This window comes from Lepisosteus oculatus, chromosome 27, assembly GCF_040954835.1.
Source record: "Lepisosteus oculatus isolate fLepOcu1 chromosome 27, fLepOcu1.hap2, whole genome shotgun sequence".
NCBI classification, from domain to species: domain Eukaryota; kingdom Metazoa; phylum Chordata; class Actinopteri; order Semionotiformes; family Lepisosteidae; genus Lepisosteus; species Lepisosteus oculatus.
The window spans coordinates 3,685,394-3,697,160 of record NC_090722.1 but is presented as its reverse complement, the minus strand read 5'-3'; the positions used below and the strand labels follow the sequence as shown (position 1 = coordinate 3,697,160).

At 43.2% G+C, this 11,767-nt stretch overlaps 1 long non-coding RNA gene across 1 annotated transcript; it reads left to right on the top strand.

The window, feature by feature from the left end:
• Window positions 1-444: 444 nt before the first annotated feature.
• Window positions 445-9,386, top strand: LOC107075482 (uncharacterized). Its single transcript, XR_001476999.2, has 5 exons — window positions 445-538; window positions 3,777-3,833; window positions 4,002-4,039; window positions 5,593-5,695; window positions 7,380-9,386. It is a non-coding gene; the product is annotated as an uncharacterized lncRNA (long non-coding RNA).
• The last annotated feature ends 2,381 nt before the right edge of the window (window positions 9,387-11,767 follow it).

Below are 11,767 nucleotides of genomic sequence, written 5' to 3'. Positions count from 1 at the left end.
TTCCCAGAAGCCAATGAACTTCCCAGCATGTCTTTGGACTGTTGGACGAAACCAGAGCGCCTGGAGGAAAAACCACGCAAACCCAGGGGGAACATGCAAACTCCACACAGACAGCACCCCAGATCCGGAATGGAACCCTGTGAGGCAGGGAAGCTAACTGTGCTCATGAAATCTTTAATTTGTGAAAAAGTGGAAGACATGAGTTTTGCTCAGTAGGTCTAAGCGAATGACTGCAGGACATGCAGTAGGGGCGTCACACCTCCTGTTCCGCAGTAGCTCAATCTGAAGATGGGCCGAGCTTCACCTGTGGTTCTGGTAGGTCGGTCTCTTACTGGCAAAGCACAGTTAAAAAAAAGTCAAGTCAGACTGAAGCCACACCCCCCCCCCCCCCCAGTCCACCCCCCTCTCCTGCCTATACACTCGCTGGCCCAGCAGGAGCTTGGCAGAGACACATTGTTTCAGACTCCCTCTGGAAACATGAACAAGCAGACTCATGGATTATCACTACTACTGCTACTGCTACTGCCCCTGTGCTGGGGTAAGTGCTGCACAATAATAATAATAATAATAATAATAATAATAATAATAATAATAATAATTAATAATAATAATTTTTCATACACTTTTAACTTAATAAATTAGCTTATATAACTGAACTCTTAATTTAATAATAACTTAATTGTTACTGGTGATCAAAGTCCTATTAAAAGGTAGCACGCTATGTGGGTCACCTTTAAGAAGGCGGATTTTTAAAAGCTATTTCATTTTGACCCAGCGCAATTTTTTTGTTCTCACAAGCCCAGAATAAACTAACGTCTCCCATGTCTCCCACCACAAAAAGAATGGAGGTGCTTTCTTATTCAGACTACTTTTTTTCTTTGTGCTTCCATAGCCTTCAGTATTTCCAGTGACACTGTTTCAAGAAAAGCTACTCTTTGAAAAAATAGCCTTTGCTTTCATCTCAAGATCAAAGATGAATGTTACTTGTTGTCCGTTTGTTTTTTAAAAAGAGGAAACGGTGGACATTTGCTCACAAAGAAATGTGAATTAGGATATTTCTGTCCAGTCGTGCAAAGGATGGCAAAATTAAAGAGCTTAAGGTTCTTCCTGAGACATCCGTTCTGTAAGCAGAAAACAGTGTATCTTCTCTGCTTCTTTATAGAAAATTGTCACTTTCTCACTACATGAAAGCAGGCATGAGTGCAGTTTCGAAGACTATCTAAAGGCTGTAACCACAGCGCTTGATGCTCCTTGTGATTGCTCTACAGTGGTGCCAAGACTGCAGTTTTGCTTCCTCAAAGATTATGCTGGTCTCAGCTCCTTACCAAGCGAAACATCCCCGAGACCATCAGCCAGGGGGATTCCAGGATGGAACTCTTGGCTGCCGATGTTGTCGGGCGTGCCTGCAGGAAATTCATAACCTCAGGGCGATCGCTTTTATGCAGACAAATGAGACGGGTCGGGTGACCACCCACTCGTAGGAGGTTGCCGATAGAGGAGAGGCCTTCCCGGATGTGTGCTGCTCGTTGACACAGATCCAGGGCAGAGGTCTCCTATCAGCGTGGAGCTTATGAAAGCGAGTGGCTTCTCGACAGAGATAGGCACAGGACAAAACACCAGGCACAAAACAGAGCAGGCACAAGCACCTTGGGATCGGGCTGCTTGGTCTGGAGCAGCATTGTGGAATATGGTGTTCATGATTGAGGAGGACCAATTCATCTTTTCCAAGTTAACTGGCTATTATTTTTTTTAAATAGCCAGAATCTTTAGATTATTTTTAAATCCTAAATGTATATGGTAGGGTACTTTACCAAAGCAATCTGAATGAAGCACTGTGGTCAAAGTGGGGGCCCAACTTTCAACCACTCCTCCCTGGACTCAGGATTACAGAACTTGATCAGACTCTCTCTCAGACCTCAGAGACCATTCGTTCTTGCTATACCGTTTGCCTTCGTTTGTTTAACCACAAAAGCCCCAGGGGAAATAAGTTGAACCTAAATAAGGAAGGAGAATGTGAAAAAGACAAGGCTGTACGATCTACTTTAAGATTTGATCATGATACACCCTGTGAAGAAAACTGACTCATAATCTTTATTAATCACATTGTGCTGTGGGATTTCAGTTTCAATTCTTACGACAAAACAGAATTATCAGGTCACCAACCTTGAGACACCATACACCCTGCTGTCAGACTTTTGTTTCAATTCTGATGAAACAATAAAATCGCCCCCCTGACCGTGAATTGGATCATGAGCCCCCAGTTCCCCTTTTTTGTGTTTTTTCAAATGTTTTACTTTTTTAAAGCAACGATTGGTAACACTTCCTTTCCTCCCAATAACTGTTTTCATTGCACACATGGACTGAGACACAAGACCAAGCACAAAAGCAGAGCAGGCACAAACCCAGCACAGTCAGGCAGTTTGGTTTTCAGCACCCCTGTGTACCATATTTTCTTGGTGTGATGGCTAACTGATCTTTCCCAGGTTCACTGGCTTTTCAAAGAATAAGAAATAATCCTACTGTTTTAGAAAAAACAGTCTAGAGAAGGACATGAAAGATTGTACTACCGGAATGAACTACTGTGTGACCTGTTTTGAAATTTGACCACCAAACATCCTGCTCTCAGACTTCAGTTTCGCTTCTGATGGAAAATAAAACCACTAAGTCACCAGACCAAACATTCTGCTCTCAGACTTCAGTTTCGCTTCTGATGGAAAATAAAACCACTAAGTCACCAGACCAAACATTCTGCTCTCAGACTTCAGCTTTGTTTCTTGATGGAAAATAAAACCACTACGTTACCAGATGTGATGCAGCACAGTGTTCAATATTTCTGCCTCGCAGGGCTGTGGCCCTGGGATCACTTCCAGACCTGGGGTACTATCTGTGTGGAGTTTGCACGTTCTTCCCATGTTTGCATGGATTTGCTCCAGGTGCTCCAGTTTCCTTCCACAGTCCAAAGATATGCCGGTGGGTTAGATGGCTTCTGGGAAAATTGGCCCTGGTGTGCCTGTGTGTGATGGACTGGAGTCCTGTCCAAAGTGTATCTTGGCTTGCACCTGTTGCTTGCTGGGATAGGTTCCAGCCCCCTTATCACCCTAAACTGGATAAAGCGCATAGAAGTTGGATGAATGGTAACCAGACTTCTTTATCAGTGTGCTGTACATTGTCTTATTCAGAAAGAAGAGTTCCACCTAGTGGTCCAGTTTCACCACTTTAGCCCATGTTTGACCAGGCTCAGCTTTGTTGATAGTTCTCACAACTGCATCAAGCCTGGATCTGCGACTCTGAATTCTGGCTCCCCCTGGAGGGGGGTACCCCTGAGAGCAATACTCTGGGGAGGGGCTGGGGCCCCTAACTGAGTCTGTGACAACTCCCCCCAAGGAAATGGAACTTCAGAGAGGCAGAATTCCTGCTTGGAATCTACCTCATTAGTGCAGGAATTCCCCAGAATATCTAAGAGATGGACAGGACTTCAAAACGATCGCTTCCTGTCTCTACAGGGGGAGAAGGGCGTTCTACAGAAGAAACCAGCCCCATGCCTGCAACACTAGAGTACGAATATGATTACAGTGATTACTATGAGAGTAAGGCTTTGGCAAATTACTCTTATTTCATTTAGTCTGATTATTTTCTAGACTGATGCAGGTCCTTTCTCCTCTCTGAGTGCACAGTGGTTCCATGTTATTGATTTTAAATATTATGTGCAAATCAGGAGCCCCAGATGTCCATACATGACAACTAGGCTTAAAAACGATCACTTCCTATCTCTACAGGGGGAGAAGAGAATTCTACAGAAGAAACCAGCACCGTGTACGAATATGACTATGACAGTAAGGCTTTTCGCAAATTACTCTTCTTTATGTGACTCAGTTTGATTACTAATCCCACGAGCTGGACTGCTGCAGGTTCCCGTTGTGCTCTTTCAACTCACCGTCGCTCCTTGTTGTTAATTTAACATTTGAAGAAAATGAAGAAAGCAATTCTCTGTTGTTTTTCAGGTGATGTCAGCTATGACCTGTTTGCTGTACTTAACACGGTGAGTGCTGCCTTTTTGTAATCTCACGTTTATCGATTTTGTCCTCAGCTGTTTCCTCTATTTTCCTTATCTGTCGTATCAATGAATGAGGGTACCTTTTCAGAAAAGAAGGCTGACCATAAGCACATTATTTTAAAATTGATTCTGACATAACAGCATCCAGCGCATACGATTGCAAAAACATAACTTAAAGCCAAAGTTCACTGAAATGGGAACTTTACAGATGATATAGGTAAATATTTAGCAAAACAGACAAGAGACAAGAGTGGAAACCTGAAACAGGTTCTAAAGGAGGTTCCAGAGTTGCGATCTGCAAACAAATGTTGGGCTGTTTAATTAATTTCTTCAAGTTTTTCAAATCTAAATTACTGTCCAGCAAGACAGCAAGACACTCTGATACTGCTAAAAGGTAGCAAATAAAAACTGGAAAGTGGAACTCTGAGGTCCTGGATTGGACACCACGCAGTGCAGACATGGGAGTAGCCCGGAGTGGAAGAGAAGAGAGACGCCGGCCCGAGCACTGTGACAGGATATCCCTTCCACAGTACCTGCAGCGGTCTCTCCCACTACACCCTGGAAACGTAATTAGACATGTAATTACATTACACAAGCAAAAAAACATTTTTAAAAAGATGCAAATCCAAACTTTCAAAACTACTGGCTTTTTAGGACACATTTTGTTTATAATCTAGTTATGTTTTGGTTTACAAATTAAAATAATGCTAGTAATAATGCTTACACTATGCTGTATACACAGCAAGAGTCACAGAGAAGGGACAAGAATAGCTTTCATTGTGATCTTTAAGGATCACAATACTGTACATGTTCATCCCAAGACTCCACTTTATATCTAAAGTATATACAAGGAGTGGTGGCTCTGTGGCTCAGGATCTGCGGCTGTGGCTGGAAGGTTGCTGGTTCAAATCCTGCAGCTGGCAGAGGAATCCTACTCCGTTGGGCCCCTGAGCAAGGACCTTCACCCCAGGGGTGCCTTACAATGGCTGACCTTGTGCCCTGACCCCAAGCTTCTCTCCCTGTCTGTGTGTCTCATGGAGAGCAAGCTGGGGTATGCAAAAAGACAAATTCCTAATGCAAGAAATTGTAAAGGGCTAATAAAGTGATGTTATTATTATTATATACCATATGGGGGGAGAACAAAGAATCATGGGTGAGCTACAGGCTCATAGCTGACAAGCTGTGGGTTTCAGTTTCTTGAGGGAGGAACTGTATCTGGCAGCTCTTTTAGCTATATGAGTTGGGGACCAGCATCACTGGGGGTGACCCCTGCAATGGCCTGGGGTTCTCATGCTCTGAGTCCGCTCAACTCTCCAGGATCCAGAATGAGCTCTGGCCCGACGGGCCACTGGTCTCTGGTACCTACCTTCTGTATGGATCACTGCCCTGAACGTCAGGAGCAGCCCACACCATATTTCCATGGTACCCATACAGACTCGGCAGCCATGTTTTTCATTCAATGTATTCTGCTTGCAGGAGGAAAACAAACAAACACAAAGCTAATAACCGATTGGATCTCATGTGCTGATGACTTTCAGGCACCTGGGATCCCTCCAGCCTGCTCCGTGCTCCTGATCTGCCTGGCCCTATCCCACCTGTTTTAGTCTGGGAACAGGACTCTCGCGCTGTGCACAGGAACAGGTATTGCTACAAGAACTGTGGTGTTGCCTTCAGGGAAACGCTGAGTTTGCAGATGACAACGCATCGGGAGGGGTAGCAAATACTGTAGAAGCGGCCGATGAAATTCAGAAAGTTTACTGGACTGACACCAGGCTGGTGATGGTTAACATAGACAAGTGCAAGGTATCGCATGCCGGTTGGTAAACTGTTAATATAAAATGGGGAATGCTGACTGAGAAGACTTAGTTGTTAATATTGACACATTATTTACATCTTCTACACAAAGAAGCATTTAAAAAGGCAAGCAAAATGCTAGGATATTTAGTTAAAAGCATAGAATTTATATTAAATTTGTATAAAGCATAATATTACTTGGAATATTGTGAACAATAACCAAGTAATAGAAAAGATATTGCTGCTCTGGACTTCATTCAGAGAAAAGCAACTATATTCTGGGGCTTAAGGGATTGTCCAACACTGACCGGCTGAAGAAACTGATTCTCTTTAGCCCTGAAGACTAAGAGGGGACCTGATACAAGTAAAAGGATAATAGTCACAGATGCTGTGAATATAAAGAAGCCCTTTGAGAATGTAGTACAAATCAAGGTTAAATTCCTAATTCTTGTTTTGCTACGAAAAGCTAAACAGAATAACAGTCCAGTTATGTAAAATGTGTATCGCATATGGCTAATGTAAAACGATGCAGTAGAGCACCGTGCTTTTGACATCTTGCAATTCCGCATCATGTCAACAGGTGGCACCCTTGCACAATATCAGATTCTCCAGAAACTGGCAGTGTTGCACAGCTCTTCCCCCGCTGTGATTTGATCACAATGTCCCGGGCTCCTACAAGCCCCAGGCCACACGACGCCTCTTCAGGCAAAGATGCATTCAACTACAGCAGTGTCCTGGGGGACGGCTGTATCTGTCTAAGCAGCTCGTAATATAATCAATTCCTGATGATCTGAGACAGGGAGAAATGGCACAGTAATTAACACTCCCACAGAGATACCACTGCTTCTGCAGAAGCTCAACTGGTTATTCCATGTAGCACAGCCGAATGAAGGGAGTTCTCAGACTCAGAGATGGGTACATGGCTGATACCTATTACAAATCCTATTCAGCTTTTTAAAAGCTGAAAACAGATTCAATAATCTGCTTCACACAGAAAATAGAATATCGATCTGCCTGTGATTGAGAATGTGACTGCATCAAAAGCTGAAAGACACATAGGGAACCACTCCTCTAACTCAGAAGAATGTGTCTCCTGTCGCAGGGAAATTCCAAACCTTCTAGTTCAGGAAGAATGATTTCACTTGGGGAACAGTTGCTGAATGAGCCATGTTACATGACCGATAGGAATCTGTCTAGGTTACCTTATCCTGCATTTTATAAAACGCTCTCTGAATCTGTGTAACAGTGACACCATGTCATGGGAGGCTCATCTCTGCCAGGATTTGAACATTATCTCCCAGTGTTTGGCCCAAGCCAAACAGAACCTATTCAGACAGCAGTGAATCCCCCTGTGCCGAAAGGCCAGGCCTCTGGTTGCTGGAGAATTCACCTTCAATTTGTTTCCTGGGTGATTCTGGACAGTCTCAGAATACAAGCCACAGCAGGGCACTCCTGTCTTCATGTAGACCAGAGGAAATAAAGCTTAACCCTTTTTAACCAAAGATATTTCTGTATTTGTTTACTGTTTCAGTTCAGAAGGACCCCGTTACGTTCTGTGCAAGATACCCAGAAATAGCGGGGGACCAACACGAAGAATATTCATCAGCACTGCTCACCCATACTATGCACTGAAGACACCTGAAGACACACCCGAAGAAAAAGCCTCACCAGCTGGAATACCTTTTTTTAAAAAACAAACACCCCTCTCAAGCAGGAAGTATTTCAGTTTAAGCCATATTATCAGCAAGATCATCACCTCTGCTTTAATTCCGTTACGTTCAGAAGTTACTATATTCAGCTGTACTTGTTAATATATAGTATTGCACAGTTCTTGCTTAGCCTTAGATAACCTGGTAGAGTTACACAACATCTGTCCACTGGCTACCCTGACTTACGAATGTTACATCTCCTTGTGTTAATGATGCCGAGCCAGCAGGGCCCCAAGCAGATGTCAGCTCACCTCTTCAGCTTGCAACATTATTCTAATAACACTTATTTCCATACTGAGCACAATAAAACAGGACTTGCATGCAAGGATTATTAGATTATAACTGGATTGGGTTTATTAAGGAAGAAAGAAAAGGATCCGAAATGGGAGAATTGACTAGATGCGTCTGGTCATGTTGTTCCCATGATTCCCTAAAAAATTGATTTTTTTTTTGTCATCTTCGCTGGGAAAATCTCTCTCCCGGGTTGTTTCGCAGAAAGCACAGGCTAATCGACGTAGGGTGTCGTGACCATTCTGAAGTTTCTGAAGTGCCTGTCTCACCCTCTTCCAGCAAAAGATCATCTAAATAATTTGCTAATGATTTTGTGCAGGTCTAGCTGTGACATCGGAGGGAAAGAAAAGGTTTAAAATAAAGTGTTTTAATTAGAAATAAAACCCGGATCACCAATCTGATCTCATTCACAAATCTCTGTGAGATTTGTCAATTAAAACTTTAATTTTTTAAGGAAACCAGCACAATAATTATACTCCAGTGCCACCTTAAACCTACCACCCAGAGAAGTTGAAATGATCGGCATACAATTTCCGAATACAACACAGCCAATCCTTAGACCTAACTATTTTTGGTTTGCTATAGAATTTGGATGTATCGGAAATTAAAGCATCCTGTATGTAATAAAACAGTTTTAACAATGTAAGATGATAAAATCAATATGCAATTCAAAGTTGCTTATCACCATATAACAAATTAAAAAAAATTGGTTTGTGTCATTATGGTCTGATAATCAATAAGCATTTTTATCGAGTGTAATGCAATTGTATTTAAATTGATTCAATAACCATTTAAACATAGCGAATGCTGTGCAGTCATTTACAATTTGTAATATATTTTATATTACAGCACCACAGTATTGACTCTTTTTTTAAATACAAAAACATTTGAACTAATGGACCAACAAGACATTTGCGAGCTTTTTTGTCTCCTCCGTGCCAAACCCTTATTTTAAACTTCATGTGGCTGTGAAAAATGAATTGGAGTTCCTCTGGAGATCCACTGGGGAGCGCCAGGGAGCTTTCAAAGAACTCCCGGGCAGGTGGTAGAACGACAACGTTGAGGACAGATACAAAAACATGTCAAAGGCGTTAAATGTTGAGTGGTCAAAACGATTATTGAGAAGTGGAGGAGAGTAACAGGACAGCACAGTGGCACAGGGGTTGATACTGCTGCCTTGCAGTGCTGGGGTCCTGGGTTCAATTCTGGACCTGTGGGGTTTCATCTGTCTGGAGCTTGTATGGTCTCCTCATGTTTGCAAGAGTTTCCTCCCATATTCCATAGAGATACTGGTGGGTTCTGGGAAAATTGGCTCTAGTGTGTGTGTGTGTGCGTGTGCTGTGATGGACTGCCATCCTGTCCAGGGTGTGTCCTGCCTCAATTAGGCTCTGGTTCACTGAGACACTATGTTGGACTTGAGCAGTTATTAAAATTAGACAGATGGACTGTTGCACTCTTCAAGAAGATTTCCATAAGAAGTTCTGTACAGTGTTTTGTTGCTTGTCTGCAAAGAATAAATATTGAAGACATTTTGCCGAGCTCTTTGGAAGATAATAATCATTCAACTAGCAAAAAAATCTCATTGTGAAATGATGCAATACAATTCTAAGTGGGGCTGTCCTTCGAGTGTAATTTAACCTGCAGTTCAACCTGCAGTGTGTGCGTGCCCTGTGATGGACTGGCGTCCCTGCCTTGTTCCCATTGCTTCCTGGGAAAGGCTCCAGCTCTCCCGCAGCCCTGAATTGGGAGAAGTGGTGAATTAAATGCAAGGATGGAGGGGTTATAGGACTATCAAGATGCCGCCTAGATCAGTCCATCCCTCCACATTGGATGACCAAGCAAAGAGGTTGATCAGAGAGGCCAATGGCAACTTGGGAAGACTGGCTGAAATGTGCATGTGACCACAGTAGCCCAAGAATCCCAACTCCAACTCCGGCCTGTATAGCAGGAGGGCATAAAAGCAGCCACGGCTGAAACAAGAACAGCAGCAAAATATGTAAGTGATCCTGCAAACATGCGACTACACGTGTTTGCAAAGAATTGCATTTAGCACAAACTCAAAACAGCACCATGCAGTACAGATCACCCAAGGGTCACCACCTCTGTTGGGAAGCGGGAAGCATCATCTTACGGGAATGTTTCTCATTGACAGCAACTGGCACACGTCAGGGCGTCCAATTATGATACTTCAGTTTTGCATTTGTCAGTTTGTCCTGTGCTTGGGATATTGTGGGGATACTGCACACTTCAACCAGTCTTGGCCATAAAAGCCTGTAGCTCTTTCACTCTTTCAAAGCTGCCAGCAGGCTCTTCGGTAGCCTCTCTGATCAGTCTCCTTCTTGCTCGGTTAAACAGTTGAATCCATAAAATGCAAAATTATCCGCTTAAAACCGTGGTGTGCGGTGTGGAGATAAGAGGGAAAAAAAACCTCAAATAGCAGCAATCAAAGGCTGGAAACCTGTCATCCTGCCCTGTTTCAAGAGCTGGCTCAATGAGGTGATCTCCACTATTTCTCCATCAATTCCCCTTTGGGATCAATAAAGTCTTACCTGTTTTGTTAAAAGCCGGATAGATCCTTCAATTATTTTACAAGATCTTAAATATCGTTCTGTGGTTGCTTCTGCAATAGGGTTTTAACTCTATTCCAATTTAAGAAACAAAAGCTGCAAAAGGGCAAAATAAAATTTGAGCTGTTCTGTGTCGGGATCTGTTTTTTAGGTGTTTTTATGCATTTCGTGTTGTTTTTATAAGTTATTGTTGTCTTGTTAACATTTTCAATATTTCTTAGATCACACACTTAAGATACCACATCCTCTGAGGCACTGACACCAGGGCTGTTGGCTTTTCTATAGGCACTGTATTTGATGGGCCTTGAAACAGTGCGCTGTGAGCTGAAGGTCTCTCAGAGCTGTCTGGGTTTTTTTGCATTTACCAGGGTTACAGCCAAGAAGGTCATTTTCTGCTACATCTCGAAATAAATTTACATGGGCGCATGAAGCATCTAACATTTTAAATTAACAGAAAATGTATGTCCTACGCACAAGCAAGAATTTTTTTTCAGCTGGTTCAAATGTTTAAAATGCACCGTCGATATGAGAACGAAAGGTTCTTCCTATTCAAAATGAAAATGGTCAAGTTTCGGCTGCAATTTCTTCTTCACTGTAGTGTACAAAGACCAACACAAACAGTCGTATTGTAAGTTTTCGTTGGCCTTTTCTACGTCTTTGGAAGCGGCGTTTTCCTTCCCCGACACGATATTCTAAAACCAGTGAAGATCAAGTTACTAATTCAGTCATACGCGATACGTAAATCGCATACACGCTTATTTGATCTCGTCGTAGGAGAAAAATCGTTCAAGTGGACTGGTGCTCAACCTCCTGTGAACACTGGTAACAGAGCGTACTTCAGTTTGTGATTCTTCCCGGAACACAAGATTCGCCACGACAAAGCGCCGCGTTTGTCCGCACACAGCGCAGTATTTACTTTGACGCAGATGTCTGACGTCATCAATAAACGTCATCAACCGCAGCTAAAAACATAAATCACGTCACGAACGAGAAGTGACCACCGGCCTCTCTAAGCCCGTTTGGTAGCTTTACAGATGCAAGGATCTCATCCAGCCATGTCTAGAGAGAAGCCAGGGTATCCGCTTCGACAGCAGGGCTGGGCAGGTAGCCCCCCCCCCCCCCCCCCACTCTCTGTGTACAGAAGCGCCACTCGTTCTGGGCTTTTCCACATGGTTTCTACTTGCCATTCAGAGGAACGCCGCTGGATAATTGGGACCCCTGACCTTTTTTTCCGATCCAAAGGTCAGACATTATCCGCAGCTCAACTTTGGGAACACCATAAATCACAGCTATTAGAAAATACCAGAACGAACATTGACTTCCCTCTACAGTCCCCATCCGTCTTTGTCTTC